The following is a 17,507-nucleotide window of genomic DNA, read 5'->3' on the forward strand; positions in this document are numbered from 1 at the left end:
TTATGAACATTTGGAGAGGCATAATATGATTAGGAATAGTCAGCATGGCTTTGTGAAAGGCAGGTCGTGCCTTACGAGCCTGATTTTTTGAGGATGTGACTAAACACATTCATGGAGGTAGATCAGTAGATGTAGTGTATATGGATTTCAGCATTTGATAAGCTACCCCATGCAAGGCTTATTGAGAAAGTAAGGAGACATGATATCCAAGGGGAAATTGCTTTGGGGATCCAGAATTTACTTGCCAACAGAAGGCAAGGAGTATTTTATAGACGGTTCATATTCTGCATGGAGGTCAGTGACCGGTGGAGTGCCTCAGGGATCTGTTCTGATACTCCTACTCTTTGTGATTTTTATAAATGACCTGGATGAGGAAGTGGAGGGATGGGTTAGTAAGTTTGCTGATGACACAAAGGTTGGTTGTGGACAGTGTGGAGGGCTTTCAAAGGTTTCAGTGGGACATTAATAGGATGCAAAAGTGGGCTGAGAAGTGGCAGATGGAGTTCAACCCAAGTAAGTATGAGATGGTTCATTTTGGTAGGTGAAATATGATGGCAGAATATAGTATTAATGGTAAGACTCTTGCAGTGTGGAGGATCAGAGGGATCTTGGGGTCTGATTCCATAGGGCACTCAAAGCTGCTATGCAGGTTGACTCTATGGTTAAGAAGGCATGTGTTGCATCGGCCTTCATCAGTCATCAGATTGAATTTAGTAGCCAAGAGGTAGTGTTGCAGCTATCTAGGGCCCTGGTCAGACCCCACTTGGAGTACTGTGCTCAGTTCTAGTCACCTCACTAAAGGAAGGATGTTGAACCCATAGAAAGGGTGCAGAGGAGATTTACAGGGATGTTGCCTGGACTGGGGAGCATGCCTTATGAGAATAGGTTGAGTGAACTCAGCCTTTTCTCCTTGGAGCGACGGAGGATGAGAGGTGATCTGATAGAGGTGTATAAGATGATTGGAGGCATTGATGATGTGGATAGTCAGAGGCTTTTTCCCAGGGCTGAAATGGCTAACATGAGAGGGCACAGGTTTAAGGTGCTTGGAAGTAGGTAGAGAGGAAATGTCAGGGCTGAGTTTTTTATGCAGAGAGTGGTGAGTGCATGGAAAGGGTTGGCAGCGACGGTGGTGGAGGTGGATACAATAGGGTCATTTAAGAGACTCTTAGATAGGTACATGGAGCTTAGAAAAATAGAGGGCTATAGGTAACCCTAGGTAATTTCTGAGGCAAGGACATGTTCGGCACAGCTTTGTGGGCCAAATGGCCTGTATTGTGCTGTAGGTTTTCTATGTTTCTATGTGCTATGCAAAGATAATAGAGACTTATCCAAAAAGACTACTGGCTGTAATAGTTGCAAAAGCTGGTTCAACTAAATACTGAGCAAAGCGGGATGAGTATTTTGAATTGCTGACTTCTCAGTTTTTGAATTTTTTGTTTTTCATGCTTTACAATTTTCTGTATTTTGGGGTCTCTACTGTGAAAAAGGATCATGTGATTCACATGTAAGTTTTTTCATTTAAATTGATCAGAATCCCTGGTTGTAATACTCATGTGAACAAAGGTTTGGGGGCTGAAAACTTTTACAAGACGCTACAGGTATGAGGGATGATTGATAAGTTTGTGGCCTAAGGTAGAAGGACTCAATTTTAGAAAACCTAGCACATTTATTTTTCAACATAGTCCTCTCCTACATTTACACACTTAGTCCAGCGGTCATGGAGCATACGGACCTTGGACCTCCAGAAAGTGTCCACAGATGGGTGATTGATAAGTTCGTGGCCTAGGGTAGAAAGAGATGAGTTATACAGCTCTCATTACATGCACATGCAGTTCAACTCTTTGAGTGATTATGCAGAAAGTTTGAAGTTAATAGCTCATCAGTTAATAACTCATCGGGGTGATTGATAAGTTCGTACCCTAAAGTAGAAGGGGATAAGTTATTAACTTCAAACTTTCTGCATAATCACTCAAAGATTTGAACTGCACTTGCATGTAATGAGAGCTGTATAACTCATCTCCTTCTACCTTAGGCCACAAACATATTAATCACCCATGTTGTGGACACTTTCTGGAGGTCCAAGATCTGTATGCTCCACGACCTATGAACTAAGTGTGTAAATGTAGGAGGGGACTACGTTGAAAAATAAACGTGCTAGGTTTTCTAAAATTGAATCCTTCTACCTCAGGCCACAAACTTATCAATCACCCCTTGTAATATAATATAACTCTAAACAGGGTGGTTGCAGTATCGTTTCCAGGAAATGGACATACTGATCAGAAGTGGAAAGAGTGAGCAATTTTAAGTTCCTGGGTGTCAATATCTTTGAGGATCTCTCCTGGACTCAACATATCAATGCATACAACTAAGGCATGACAGGGGCTATATATCATTCAGAGTTTGAGGATATATGGGATGTCACCAAAGACACTCACAAATTTCTACTGCTGTACTGTGGAGAGTATTCACTATCTGTTATGGGGGGTGGAGGCTGCTGCACAGGATTGAACTAAGATGCAGAGAATTGTAAACTTAATGAGCTCCATCATGGCCACTAACCTCTGTAGTATCCAGGACATCTGCAAGGAGCAATGCCTCAAAGAGGTGGCATCCATCATTAATGAATCCCATCACCCAGGGCATGCTTTGTTCTCATTGCTGTCCTCACGAAGAAATTACAGGAACCTGAAGGCATACATTCAACAATTCAGGAACAGCTTCTTCCTCTCTGCCATCCGATTTGTGAATGAACATTAAACCCATGAACACTACCCCACTAACATATAGAAATTTACTTTTTTTCTCTATTATTATGTATTGCTGCCACAAAGGCAACGGATTTCACAACCCATGCCGGTGCTATTAAACCTGATTCTGATTCTGATAGACACACAGACCCATCATGTGACACCCAATATGTGATATGAGGCTGTAGATTTCCTAAACCCTTAGCCAATAACTTAAACAAAAAACTCTTGGAAATTTCTCCGTGACCCTCCAGAGAAGAATCAAAAACACTGCACTACACAGATAATTTGTTATCTGTTGAGCTACTGGTCTTCCATTTGAAACAATCACTTCTGCAGTCAGAAAATGATGCAGCATCCTTCTGAATTCATGCGGAATGAACACTCACTTGGCACTGTTGCAGTGTATTTCTCTGTAGATGGAAGAAATGTTTAACACATGAAGAAATAAATAATTGAAAACCTTAACCAGTACAGCTTTGCTCCTACCATACCATATTGTATCAAAATGCTTCTTTTCAATTTTTTTGCCACTTTGAATATTTTTTTTGAAATTACATAGCCTCAGATAATGGCCTATCTTTATTCATTCAATAGATGAATAAAGGCCAGCACTAATTGAAGTTTAAGAATCCATTATGGACATGGGATCACTCATAGGCTAGCACGAGGTATGAATATCAGGTTTTCTTACTGATAGGGAATTCAGAAATTTATTTATTTGTTTGTTTGTTTATTTATTGATTGTTTGAGTGATTGAGAAACCCTGTGGAATAAGCGCTTTCAGCCATTTGACCCAGCAACCCCCAGATTTAATCCAAGCCCAATCACAGGTCAATTTACAATGACCCTCTCAACTGGTACGTTTTTGGACTGTGGGAGGAATCTGAAGCAGCTGGCAGCTGGAGTAAACCCACCTGGTCATGGGGAGAGTATACAAACTCCTTAAAGGCAGCAGCAGAAATTGAGCCTGGGTCACCAGTACAGTAAAGCATTGTGCTAAGCATTATGCTACCGTCTGCCCCAGTAGCTAATCTAATAGTTTAGATCCAATATGATAGTTCCATGATAGCAATAGTCAAAGGCAGTTTATTGTTGTAAAAAGTATTTAGTTACTATAGTAGGAATTAACTTGTGTCCCTAGATCATTACTCAATGACTCCAGATTACAAATCTATTCATGTAACTACTATGTTACCAACTCAAAAGAAAGCCAGAATGACTTCCATTTTCTACTTTATATTTATTCTTACACTCAGAGTTATTTTACTATTTCTCTGCAAATGCGTTATGTCACTTTCAGGAAGGTAGAATTCAGTGATTAGCTATGTGCTTTGATATCACGTAATTTATTTATGGTTTGTAAAATATTAAATGAAAAGCACAGATAAAGTCCAAGACTTAACTTTTGATAGTTATGGCTTTGATAATATAGGCAAAAATTAAATCTCAAAACATGCTTCTTTGAACAAATAGGCAACTGGTTAGAAGGCATGAATAAACATTCATTAAAAGCTCGCAGTTATTTTTCTCTTATGTCATCCTTTCACTAATGATGTTGTTCAGAGTTAGATTCCCGTATTCATGAATGTATAACGATTTTTAAATTGGTTGAAGTTCTTGGGAGTTTTGATGGAGGAATAAGATATGATTTGATAAAGTATTAATAAGAAATATTGAAGTTAATTATACTTCAATATTGTAAGGTCCCATTTTTAAGTTGATTATTATCAATACTTTTCTGTGACCTCGTTTGATGATGCACGATTCTATCTTTAATGATAGTGACAGGCTTCAAAACACTGGAAGCAACAAAGAGAAAGCTGGAAGTGATCAACATATCAAGCAGCAGAGAAAAAAATCAAGTCAGTGTTTCAGATCAAAGATGTTCAAGGTGTCACATACCCAGTAATTGACCAAACATTTAATTTTTCCAGCATAACATGAGAGAACTAAGGGTTTTCTTATTGTACAAGTTGTGAGAACAGAGAGAAAGGGGCGTATTTGCTGAATTTTAAGTTTTTTTTTCTCTCTCCTCTTACCCCTGTTATTTTTAATGATCAGCAATTTCACATCCATGACACTGCTACAAATAAAGGCAGGAGATGTCTAGTGCTGTACCTCGACCCTTCGCAAATGCTGAGTAATCAAGAAAATAGGAGTAGGCTACGAGGCCCACAAGCCTGTAGCATCATTTAATATGGTTAAATGTGATTTATGATTACCTTAACTCCTCTGTGTAGCAGTATTCATAACAGGCAGTTCCTCAATCTTTCAATATTTATCAATCTTCACCTTAATGATCTGGAATCAGCCACCCTGAGCTGCAGAGAATTCCATATATTACCTTCTGAAAGAAGAAATTTTTATGTGCCTCAGTTTTAATTGACAGTCCCATTATTTTATAACAATGTCCCCTTGTCTGTGAAACAACTTGTAAAAAATAGAATCAAAGAGTTATAGAACACTACAGGACAGAAACAGACGTTTCAGCCAAGATAGTCTGTGCCAAACTATTAATCTGCCTATTTCCATCGATCTGCACCTGTACCATAGCCATTCATAATTCTCCCATCCATGTACTATACCTATACAAATTTCTCTTAAATATTAAAATTGAACCTGCATCCACCACTTCTGCGGGCAGCTCATTCCACACTCTCACTACCCTCGAGTGGAAAAACTTTCCCCCTTGTGTTCCCCTTAAACATTTCACCTTTCACCTTAACCCATCACCACTAGTTCTTGTACCACCCAATCTTAGTGGAAAAAGTCTGCTTGCATTTGCCCTCATTATTCTGTACGCCTACATCAAATCTCTTCTTATTCTTCTATACTCTGTGGGAATAAAGACCTAACCTATTCAACCTTTCCCTATAACTCAAGTTCTCAAGTCCTGGCAACAGCCTTGTAAATTTTCGCTGCACTTTTTCAATCTTATTGACATCTTTACTTTAGACAGGTGACAAAAACTTTACTGAATACTCCAAATTAAGCCTCATCAACATCATCAACATCTAACTTCAACGTTAGATCCCACCTCCTGTATTCAATACAGTACTTTGATTGATGAATCTAAATATTCCAAAAGCTTTCTTTATGACTTACCTACTTATGATGCCACAGTCGAGGAATAATTGATCTGTATTTCCAGATCCCTGTGTTCTACCGCACTCTTCGGTGCCTTACCACTCACTGCTTAAGACCTATCCTGCTTTGTCCTCCCAAGGTGCAAGACCTCATACTTGTCTGCATTAAATTCTGTCCGCCATTTTTCAGCCCATTTTTCCATCTTGTCCAGATCCTGCTACAAGCTTTGATAGTCTTTCTCGCTATTCACTACACCACTGATTATGGTGTTATCTGCAAATTTGCTGATCCAGTTTACCACATTATTATCCAGATCGTTGATACAGATGACAAATATCAATGGAGCCAGCACTGATCTCTGAGGCACACCACTAGTCACAGGCCTCCAAACAGATAGGCAACCGCCCACCACCACTCTCTGGCTTCTCCTGTGAAGCCAAGCAAGACACACAAAATGCTGGAGGAACTCAGCAGGCCAGGCAGCATCTATGGAAAAGAGTACAGTTGACATTTCAGGCTGAGACCCTTCGGAAGGACTCAAAGCCAATGTCTAGTCTAATTTATTACCTCTTCTTGAATGCCAAATGACTGAACATTCTTGATCAACCTCTCATGTAAGACCATATCAAAGACAAGGAATATCTCAACATCTACCTTGCCAGCATTGAGTAAAATGACCCTAAATTTCACAGAAACTAGCCAATCTGTTTAGCATCTCTTTAAAGGACATTTCACTCATCGCAGAACTTAGCTTGCTGTATTTCTCTTGGACTTTGCATAATGCTTCCATATTCTTTCTTTGGTAAGGAACTAATACAGTGCAGTATACCAGGTGTGGCTTCACTAGCACGCTGTACAACTGTAACACCCTTCAGTGCAGGCTCGAAGGGCCGAATGGTCTACTCCTGCACCTATTTTCTATGTAATAAAACCTTTCATTTCTTAATCTTCAACCTCTTCATATAAATACTGAAATGCCATCTACCTTTAAAACTACTTTTGGGCCTGTCTGCTTTTCACAATTCAGTGCCAGACCATCAAAATGCTTCTGAACTTTAGTCTTCTGTAATCTCTCCTCATTTAGGTAATAGCCCAACTTTTGATTTCTCTCGCAAATGTATGTGACATCGTACATCCTCGTATTACTCCATTTGACAGATTTTCCCTATTCATCCACTTTATTTATACTCCTTTGGATAGTCACAATGTTCTCATCGAAACATGTCCTTCTACCTTCTTCCATATCATCATCAGATTTGGAAACATTATGCTCTTTCCCTCCTCCAAATCATTTGTAAATAGAATTGAGGGCCAAGAACCAATCCCAGTGGTGCACTGCTGGCTACAGTATATCCCTCCAGTCTGAAAAAGACTAATTTAGTTTAACTCTCATTATTATATGAGACAGCTAGTTTTTAATCTATGCCAACAGATTTCCTCCAGTATCTTAGGTGCTTAATTTATTTACCAGGTTCTATCACTTTGAAAAATGACTTTTGGAAGTCTAATGGAACACACCTACAGATAATTCTATTTCAACTTTCCTTGTCACATCCTTGAAAAAATTCAACAAGTTATTTCAAATATGTTCTGCCTTGCATTAAACTGTGCTGACTGGTGTTATATTTTGTAACTCCATAACATAAACAAGCCGAAAGCAAAAACACCGAGCCAGGATAACCTGTGTATGTTATTTTTTGTTTTTTTCCTTAAGCAAGACACGCACATATAATGTGGCAGTGTGGTAAAGTATGCTATTCACGTACTTTGTGTATATAACAATAATGAATCATTTATACAAAAATGCTTAATCAAACAGTATATTTACTCATTACTCAAATATTACTGAAATATTAAATAAACAACACTCCTCCCTGCTTAGCTATAAACTCCAACTCAACATAGAATGCATCTCAACTTATATACATATATACAGTATATATAAATACATATATATTATATATACACACACTCTGTATATATGTATATATGCTGCTGATGTCTATAAAGTAGTTGAATTTTGTATATATACATATTTATACATAATCCAACTACTATATCAACATCCTAAGCATAGTACATTTTAACTTTTCCCATTCAGGCCTAAACATTTAATTGCTGTGGAGGATTCCTTACTCTTGACTTATAAAGTCTTTCCTGACAAGGGAGTTTTAGGTGCTTGGTAGATGAGATTTGTAGCTGTGAAACTGTCTCAGGTTCTGGGTCATAGGAGTTGATTCTGGGACCTCAAGAAGTACTTCTGATATCTGTGCATACCTTTCTTCTGGATCCCAACTCTAGAAGTGCTGGGATCCTGGATGATATGGATAACGTGTGAGTACAGTGTCTGCATCACCATTTTCTTTACCTTTTGGAAAACCACCTCATACTGTTTTGTCCATTGCCATTTCTTCCTGGTCTGTAGAAATGAGTTCAAGGGGTAGAGCACAGCACCCAGGTTTAGCAGGAACCTGTGATTCTAATTTATGAATCCTAAAAAAGGACCACAACTGTGACATGTCCTTTGGCCTTGCAGCATCCACAACTGCTTCAACTTTCTCATCACACTTGTGTAATACCTATGTGTCAATGGTGTGACCACAATAAGTGATGCTTTGTTTAAAGACTCCGCACTTGTTACCTTGTGCTCTGAGTGCATAATCTTCTAAGTTTTTTAACACTGTCTTGAGATTTCGGAGATGTCCCTTGTCATCCTCACTGTTAACAATGATGTCATCCAGGTAACACTGAGTTTCTGGGCATCCTTGCAACCCCTGGTCCATAGCTTTCTGCCAGAGCGTAGGTGCAGATGCTACTCTAAAAATAAGCCAGTTACAGCAGTAAGGTCCTTTGTGAGTGCTTATGGTGTGAAACACTTTGAACTCTTCTTCCATCTCCATCTGTAGGTAGGTAGGCTTCAGCTAAGTCCATTTTGCTTAACTGTTTTCCTCCAGAAAATTTTGCAAATATAGCCTCTATCCCGGGCAGAGGCTATTAATCTACTTCCAGTACTGGGTTGATGTTGACCTTAAAATCACTAGAGATTTTAACACAGTCTTCTTGGCTACTGCAACCATGGGAAATTCCCATGGGCTGCATTCAAACTTGGAAAGAATTCCCTCAGCCTCCATGTGATCCAGCTCACTGGCTACTTTATTATAGAGGGTATAAAGAACCAGACAGGCTTTGTAAAAGTTCAGAGTGGCATTTTCATTCAACACTATTTTACCCTTGGTGTGCTAGGTTTTTTCAATATCATCCTTGAACACTGATGTAGCATCATCCAGTACCTTCCTTAATTCTCTTTCAGTTGACTCTATTGCAGGAGATGTGGCATGCAAATGGTGGATGGATCTACAATCAATTTGTAGTTGTCTCAGCCAGTCATGTCCCCACAATGTTAGCCCTCCTGTTCTTAATACATACAAACCCAATTTGGCTTTTTGGTTAGTGTATTTCAATTTAATGAACATTATTCCCGCATGAGCTATCCTTTTCTAGTTGGATATCTGCAGGCTTTAGTTCACTATCTTTGATATGCCCTTCAGACTCTTTTGTGGAATGATGGAAAAAGCCAAACTAATATCCAATTCCATTTTAATTCATTTGCTGTTCACTTCTAGGGTAAAACACATTGCTTGTCCCTTGTTATTTTTCACTATGTAAATCTCAAGGCTACCCAGTGCTAAGTGTCTCTTATCAGATTTTTCAACAACGGCATGCAGGTTAGTACTCCTTTTGAAACTGCAACTTGACTTTCTACCTTTTTCTCTTTTCTGTGCAGACTGTTTATTTTTGTCTGCCTGACTATTTTTTCTGTATTTGTCCTATTTTGTTGCATTTTCTGAACTTTCATGTTTAAATCTGCATTGGTATGTGAGTGCCTACCACAAGAGTAACACAATCTGGCCAGGCCAGTTTCTGTTGAGACATTACAATTTTGTTCCTGCTCATGTTCTTTCCTGATTGCAACTCAATTGTGTCTCTGCCTGTTGTTTCTATTGATACAGTTACTTCAACTGCTCTTTTAAACGTAAGCTATGCTTCAGTTTGAAGCCATTTTAAATTGTTTTCTTGCAAGATTCCACAAACTAAATATCATTAAGCCCATTACAGAACAATAGTCAGACAAACTCTTCAATGCAGTCACGTACAATGAAATGGGCTCCCCTTCCCTTTGATTCTGGTTATGAAACCTAAAGTATTCTGCAATCAACAATGGCATTGGCTCTAAATGTTCCTGCATTATTTTCACCCTATCAGCGTATCTCATTTTGGATGGCTTGGTTGGGGCAGTCAAACTTCTAAGCAAACTGTATGTCTTTAACAAATACAAGCAAGCTGGAGGAACTCAGCCAGTTGGACAGCATCCGTTGAAACAAGCAGTCAACATTTCGGGCCGAGACATTTGTCAGGACCCGACAAAGGGTCTGGGCTCGAAACGTTGACTGCTTGTTTCAACGGATACTGCCCGACCTGCTGAGTTCCTCTAGCTTGTTTGTAAGTGTTGATTTGACCACAGCATCTGCAGTGTACTTTGTGTTTTGTATGTCTTTAAACCCATTGCAGTCGGCAAAACTGGTACTAATTTCTCATTGGCTATTCTATTTGTTTCAAAATACTGCTCAACTTGCTCAGTATACAGAACCCAATTATCCATTGTGCAATCAAACACATCCATATTTTTGATGTAGCCAGCCACCTCTGCTTTTTTTATACGTTTAATTTTCATCACCAAGGACTCACTCTTTATAGACAAGTGAGTTTTTCCATTTTCTGTTTTTTATTAACTCAAATGTATTGATGCACTTCAACAGGTAGGTAGTCATCCATGGCTCATTTAAAATTTCCTCTTCACCACTGTTATGTTTGATATCTCCAAAATATAAACTAATTGAAAGCAAAAAGATGGAGCCAGGATAAGGCAAGTACATTAGTTTCATTCTTACTTTAAGTGAAAGACACACATATAATTCAGAGGTGTGATGATGTATGTTATTCACGTACTTTGCACTTATTTCCATAATGAATAATTTAACCAAGCAAAAAATGCTTAATAAAACAATACATTTACCATATTTCTCAAATATTACTGAAATATTAAATGCACAACAACCAGGTTTGATTATATCGGTTTCCCTATATGATTATGTTTCTTCTTTGAATATTGACTTTAGCATCTTATCAAGAATGGATGTTAAACTAATTGGCATATACTTCCCCACCTCTGTCTTAATTTTTAAACAAAAAATGTCACACTGGTTGTTTTGCTGTCTTCTGATATACTTTGGAATTTAGCAAATTTTGACAAAATTATCAGTCAATATTTCAGCTATCTCTTTCTGGGAAGTCTTTGGACACAGAAAATTGGGACATGCTAATTTGACTCGAGTTTCTGCTGCACTTCATTCCTTGTGATTTGGAATCACCCAAGCTCTTGCCAGGTATTATTGAAACTAGCCCATGTGATATGGATAATTAGAGTGTCCTTCACTGGGGATTAAAAATGTGATTTAAGTTACTCTATCATTTCCTTGTTTGCTGTTATTAACTCAGCAAGCTTCTTCGCAAGAGTTACTTTTGCTAGTTTCTTGCTAATTCTAAACATTTTTGTTTTGATGTTACATGCAAATTTTCTCTCAAAATTGATCTTGTCATTTTTCATGAGCTATTGTGTCTTTTGCTGCTAGATCCTAAAAGGTTCCCAGTCTCTGTCCTTCCAACAGATTTTACCACTTTGAATAACCTACTTTCTATTTAACATTACCCTTAACATCCTTTATTATGGCATTTCATATCAATATATGATTAACTTTGTTGTACAATCAGTGCAGATGAAACTTTGAAGGGTGTATATTCCCATGAAAGATTCATGCTGAATGTGAAAATGTAATCCTGCTAAGACTGACTTCCCAATTAAAAATCTCATTATACAGAGACCATATAAGTTATAACTCCTTTGCAACTCTTCAAAATACATTTATAATCCAATAATGTATTCTACATACAACTTTCAGGTTTGTCTCCCTACAGGCAGCCATAAAATAAGAAACCCAATAGAACTCATTAAAAAAAGACAACCGTCAAACACCAAATATGAAGAAAAAAAACAAATTGTGCAAACAAGAAAAGGAAGCAAGTGACATTCAGAACTGCAATTCATTAAAGTGAGTTCACAGCATGGAGACAAGTAAACTTCATGGAGCAGTGAGCTGAACACTGGCCCATCCCTCGTCTCTCAAAACATCCTGACCTTTTTAAGGCCCAGTCTTTAAATTGGTGAAAAAACAGATCTTCCCTTGCTCTTAGACCTGGGCCCTGAAGCTTCAATACACTCTCAGGCCTATGACTCTCCACCTCAATTCAGCCCATACCTGACCTTTCAAATTTGGCCCAGAGCTTAAAACAGGACCAAGACCAGGACCTGCCACCCCAATTTGGCCCACACATACCACACCACAGTCATCCTGCACATTTGAGACTTCTTTTCACATAGCAAACATGCCTGGTCATGCAGGCAGTTTTGAAAGCTCAACTCTAAACAGGAAGTTATAGGCTACTGACTGCAGTGATCATTTTCTAGAAAAAGTGTGATTAATAAAGTTATTAATAATTGTCTTTCCTGCCAGCAAGTCATCAATATGCTTCACTAGCACCATCTTAAAATCTTAAACTGCAACTCTTGAAATTGTGTTTGGCCACCTGGATTATAATTCAAAATTATCTTTGTAATATATGAAAACTGTATCAAGCAGGTGGAAAGGGAAAACAAACTTGAATGCTCTATTTACTTGGGCCTGATATAAGAGAGGATTGTAGGTATTGTTTGATCAATTGATCTGTGAGGACTCTATATTCATAAAGCATGAACTGACCAGCACCCTGCAGAAATTGGCAGGTAGATCATAGGGATAGACCCTACCATCAGGGAAGAGGAATCACTGGATGTTATAACTTATCAGTAGTTTGTGTTTTGAAATATAAAATGGTTGTGAACATCCAGGGCCCAACTGATACCATTGAAAGCAAGACAGAAAGGGAGGCATTAAAAGTGGCAACAGTCACATTAAAGCAACCTTTTAATCTTCACAGAATAAAGATAATAATTTTAGTAATTGTTTAGTCAATAATCAGTACTTCTGCACAGCCAGCAACAATTAAATTTGGTGCCTGTTGAAAATGTAAATAGGAGGGGAAGACACCAGCCCTTCAAGTTCCATCAAGTCTGATGGAGAATTTGAAAGCTGGAAACAAAAAAGCCACTTGTCACCATGAAACTGTAGGATTGTACTGAACATAACATTTGTCTCCCATCTCCTTCCAAAAACAGATGCTGTGCTATTTGCAGACTTCTGTTGTGTGTAATCTGCTGGTTCCATCATACTTGACTACATTTTAAATTGCATTTCATAGGCTGCAGGATATCCCAACATTGTGAATGGAACTATCTAAGTGTCTTCACTGACTGAGGAATTGAATATAAAAAAAATGTGTCAGCCATGTCACAGCTACATGAAACTTTGGTTAGGCCACATTTGAAATATTGTGTGCAGTTAGATTGTTTTGGCTGATGGAAGTTTATAGAATTATGAGATTCATAGATAGATTTATTGTTAGAACCTTTTATCCCAGGATGGATATGTCAAATACTAGATGACATAGGTTTAAGGTGGGAGATGGAAAGTTTAAAAGAGATGAGTGAAACAGGATTTTATACTGTGAGTAGTAGATGCCTGGGATGCACTACCAGAGAAAGTGGCAGAACAAGTACAATAGTAATGTTTAAGGGACATTTACACAGACACATGAACACTCAGCAATGAAGGGAAGTGGACTATGTACAAGCAGATAGGATATTATGGTTGGCACAGACATGATGCGCCAAAGGGCCCATTCCTGTACTGTGTATTCTGTGCTCTAAGTGCAATACGTTTTCTTTTTCTTTCATGTATCCTGTTTTAAAATGCATTTAAATTATCTACATATGGTGTCTATAAAGAGTCGTCATCCCCTTGGAGTTTACATGTTTTACTGTTTTACAACATTGAATCAATATGGATTCAATTTGGCTTTCTTGCAACTGATCAGCAGAAAAAGTCTCTTTGTAATTATTTTAGATCACTTTGTAGAGATCTGTTTTCATTTTGACACAAAAGAGTCTTTTTCTGTTGATCAGTGTTAAAAAGCCAAATAAAATGCTCTGTGATTCAAAGTTGTGAAACAATGAAACATGAGAACTTCCAAGGGGATGAATTTTTTTTAATAGGTTGTGTGTGTGTGTGTGTGTGTGTATATATATATTCCTGTTATTTAGCTGTGCCATTGGTTCTATTTGCTTTTGCTGACTGAAGGCCTGCTGGGTGTATATGGTATCCCATGTTACACTGCACTATCTCAGCTTCAATGCTTTGTAAGCCATACACATAATTTCAATGGTGGGCTTCTTCTGGCTTCATTGCTGCACTCAAGAGGACGTAGGTGGTGTGGGATGGGGAAGTAATGGTGAATTATACACTGGGATGAAAGGATATCAGATAGAGAATTGGAAAGAATAGAAATCAGTACTAATGGATGTATGTGTTCTTTAAAACTGGGCTCCACACACATCCCTATACTTTTTATTGCTGCAAGTTAACACACATCTGAGTTTGGTTGTTTAGTTGACTGTACTCAGCTTTGCTAGTGATAAATTAACCTTGTAAAAATATCATCATACAATGGTTTCACTATGCAGAGACTCTCGTGCCTGTTTCAGGTGTAGCCATTGGACAAGAGCATTTTGTCATTTTCCACAATGGACAGGGATTTGTGCATATTTCCTTCTCTTTTCGTTGCTTAAAATGATCTATTTTACAGAGACAGAAAGATAAATGTTGAAATTGTTGATTTCTACCTAGTAATTTTAATTTTGCTGTGAAAGTAATAATCACCATCACAATCTTGAACTCCCTACTTCTAATAAGATTTTTGGTGGAATAGAAAATGTGAAAGTTTTGTTTATAATGACTAACTTTTGCCTTTTATAGAAACTTTCCATGCATTTCAGTGTTATCAGCTCATCAATTCACAATGCAAAGTTGGCACTTGCTTGAAGAAGGCAATTTTTAACTTAAAAGATCATTGAAAGATCTCTTTAAAGATTAAAGGTTAAAAATGTTCAGCTTACTTCAGTTAAAGCCTACCACTCAAATTTCACAAGTTTAGAAACCAAACTGTATATTACAAAATCAGATTAAAAGTACCACTTTGATATATGAACATCTAACTAAGTATTTTGATACTATTTCCTAATACAAATTTCTGTTACTATCAAGCAACAATTATCAAAATAATGCAGACAATTTATTATCACAGAATAAACTTTGAAACAATTTATATGAATATTTAGATTCTTCTATATAAGAGATATTTGCAATTACGTAAATTATAGTCAGCAGAGACTGCAGAGTAACCAAACTAGAGTTACCCTTAAAGCTCAAAATAATAGGGCAAAATATAATAACACAGCTTGAAAGTTGAAATGTGCATAAAAATGTTCTAAAATAGCACTAAGCAGGGAACATCCTCCAGTTTTTCCTAATGTTATCAGTTGTGTTTTTGCCCTCATTTGTTTATGATTTACATTGCTGACCTGAAGGAGAGAAATAAAAACATGAGGTTTCTAAGTTTGCCAATGCTGCAACAAAAGGTTTAATGTATAGTTGAGGTGAGGGCACTGTGGTTCCACAAAAGGATATAAATATACTGAGTGATTAGGTAAAACCTGGCAATGTGTGGAACTTTGAGGTCATGCACTTCAGTAAAAGATTCAAAAGGCCAATTATTGTCTAAATAGACAGAGGCTACAATTGGACGTTCAGATGGATCTAAGTATTTTAATGATCTAATCATAAAACATTGGCAGACATGTCCATTAAGAAGTTAAGAAGGCAAACAATAGTTTGGATGCTATTATGAAGGGGTTATAGTTTAATAATAGATAGGTTTTGTTACAGGGCTACAGTTGACTAGTGAGGCCAAGCCTGGTATATTATGCATAGGGTTGGTCCCCTTGCCTAAAAAAACAGTTCATAGTAGCATTGGAGGCAGTCTAGAAGAAATTCATCAGGCTAACTCATGGGCTGGGTTTGACACTCTGTCAGACAGTAAACAGTCTGAGTCTGTATTCCTTAAAGTTTAGAAGAATGAATCATGAACTTGTTAAAACATATATGACCCTGCGAGGCATGAGAGAGTTTAGGTTAAAATACCTTCGTGAGTGGGACACGCATGATAAAGGAGGCCTAACTGTAAAGTAAGAGTTTACTCATTTAATCACAGGCAAGAGAAAATCTGCATAAGCTGGAAATCCAAGGAACACAAACAAAATGCTGGAGGAACTCAGCAGGCCAGGCAGCATCTACAGAACCGAGTACAGTTGACGTTTTGGGTCAAGGCCCTTCAGCAAGACTCACTCATTTAAGACTGGTTCATAGGAATTTCTTCTACTGGAAAGTAATGAAGCTCTGGAATTTTCTGACCTGAGGCTGGTAAAAGTTATTGGATATATTTAAGGTGGCGAGAGAGAAATATTTGTAAGAGGGAAGAATTCTGGAAATGGAGAATTGGCACAGAGGGGAAATGAGGCCTGCAGAGATCAGCCGTGATCACATTGAATGATGGGACAGGCTTGAAGGTATGTATGGCCTACCCCTGGTCCCAATTTCATGTGTTCTTGTGTCCTTATATTCCCACAGTTTTTACAGCAATTTATGAACTAGATAGGCAAAAATTGTGATGATATTTCTACTATTATGCATTTATATTAAGAAATTATGTGAGTTTTACCAAATTATATGAAGCTAAAAATGGCAATTGACACATCTGAGCCTCCTAGTAGTCAAGTGACTTATGAGCAGAACTACTAATAGAGATCTTTGCAAGACTTAGAAGGCAGGAGAGAAAGTAGACACCATTTTAACTGATGTGAATCTCAATACCTTGGTCAAAAATGCAGAGGGCAGAAAAAGCATCCTTCCTCCGAACAGTGTCCCTTTAACAATTAAGGCTTATTTGGATCACTAAACAGAGGAAATGGTTTGAAGATTCAGTACAGGAATGCAGAAAAAAAGTCATGACCTCACATATTTAAGAAGGAACCCAAAATCTGTGAAGGAACCCAAAAGTCTGTGAAGGAACCCAAAATCGCACCTATTATTTGTCTCTTTATGCTCTTACATTAAACATTATTTCAACACTACACGAAACATCCAGATATTCAAGCAAAGCAGTGATATCTCACACACCACTAATATTCTTCCTCTTGTTTATTGGTTTATTTTGTCACATTTGCTTGTCACACCGACAGATCATAAGTGTATCAAGATAGTGAAAAGAAAAACAAATTACAGAATATAACCTTGCAGTTACAGAGAAAGTGCAGTTTTTTATGAGGGATGAGAACTCTCGATGCTCAAAGCATCAGTAGGCTGGAGGTGGGTGATTCTACCATGGCCACAAGATATAATTGAAAGAATTGGATCATGGAATGATGCTGATGCTCATGAAAAGCATTAAAGAAGATTAAAGATGCTAAAAAGCTCACACCCATTCCTTCTGTACACATCCTGCTTCCCTCTCTTGCCACAATATTTTCTATCTTATATCTGGAAGGCATAAACCTACCTTGTT

The sequence above is a fragment of the Hemitrygon akajei genome, chromosome 2 (assembly GCF_048418815.1).
Source record: "Hemitrygon akajei chromosome 2, sHemAka1.3, whole genome shotgun sequence".
Classification (NCBI taxonomy): Eukaryota; Metazoa; Chordata; class Chondrichthyes; order Myliobatiformes; family Dasyatidae; genus Hemitrygon; species Hemitrygon akajei.